The sequence below is a fragment of the Notothenia coriiceps genome, unplaced genomic scaffold (assembly GCF_000735185.1).
Source record: "Notothenia coriiceps isolate Sejong01 unplaced genomic scaffold, NC01 NC01_scaffold00001466, whole genome shotgun sequence".
In the NCBI taxonomy this organism is placed as follows: Eukaryota; Metazoa; Chordata; class Actinopteri; order Perciformes; family Nototheniidae; genus Notothenia; species Notothenia coriiceps.
In genome coordinates, this window is record NW_011334167.1 from 192,766 (window position 1) to 194,277 (window position 1,512).

Sequence of the window (1,512 nt, forward strand, 5' to 3'; positions counted from 1 at the left end):
GCAAAAACACACTGAAACACACACACTCTGTTGAAGTCCAGTGACTCTGCAGTCGTGCACCCTCTGGTCACACACTTCCCATCTGTCTTGTGCACTCTGTCGAACAAGCTCCTGGAGCCTTTGTGTTTTCCCTCTGAAGCTGCAGAGCACCATTACGTTGTTTTTGTTGCTATTATACGAGTTTCTTCATGTGTGTCGCTGCCATGGAAAACATAGCTTTGCTGTATTTTCTAGGGAGGAGTTGAATGGAAGCAAACAAAGGTTTTAAGTTTACCACCACCACCATTCTTATTATAAATATTAAAATACTGCTGAAAATATTTGCTTCCATTATTTCAGGTTGAAGTCATTGCCCTGTCATTGCCCTGCCCTAATAGGTTAGTATTAGGCATTTGTAATATCGATTTTACTTCTCTAAAGGCCAGACAAGATATTTTTATATATATTTTAGATCTGGGTTTTTTTTGCTTCTTTTTTCATCCATCCATCCATCCATCTTCTCCCGCTTATCCGTGGTCGGGTCGCGGAGGTAGCAGTTCCAGCAGAGAGCCCCAAACTTTCTTTTCCCTGGCCACATCAACCAGCTCTGACTGGGGGATCCCAAGGCGCTCCCAGGCCAGCGAAGAGATATAATCCCTCCATCTGGTTCTAGGTCTACCCCTTGGTCTCTTCCCAGCTGGACGTGCCTGGAACACCTCCCTAGGGAGGCGCCCAGGTGGCATCCTAACTAGGTGCCCGAACCACCTCAACTGGCTCCTTTCGACGCGAAGGAGGAGCGGCTCAACTCCGAGTCCCTCCCTGATGACCGAACTTCTCACCTTATCCCTAAGGGAGACACCAGCCACCCTGCGGAGAAAACCCATCTCGGCCGCTTGTACCAGCGATCTCGTTCTTTCGGTCATGACCCATCCTTCATGACCATAGGTGAGGGTAGGAACGAAAATGGCGCGGTAGACAGAGAGCTTTGCCTTCTGGCTCAGCTCCCTTTTCGTCACAACGGTGCGGTAAAGAGACTGCAGTACCGCTCCCGCTGCTCCGATTCTCCGACCCATCTCACGCTCCATTTTTCCGTCACTCGAGAACAAGACCCCGAGATACTTGAACTCCTTCACTTGGGGTAAGGACTCATTCCCTACTTGGAGTGGACAGTCCATCGGTTTCCTGCTGAGACCATGGCCTCAGATTTGGAGGTGCTGATCCTCATCCCAGACAGCAGAGTGAGTCCCGGTAGGTTAGTAGACATGAGTTTCGCTCTCGACACAGCGCAGGAGCCGGCCATTCCACACCTGCGGAAAGTCTGGCCACTCCCAACCGGAGCGGTTCGGACGCGAAACAGTGTTACGGACAAAAACATTCATAGTACCTAGCTGCTAAAGCTCGCATCGCCCCCTCTCCCCCAGACGTCAAGCCACCTGATCACTAAACGGTGGTTGACGAAAACGTCTACTACACAGAACTACCGAAGTAGCCAGACGCTGGAAGTCGTGAGTACCTAGCCAAGCGTTTGGCTCA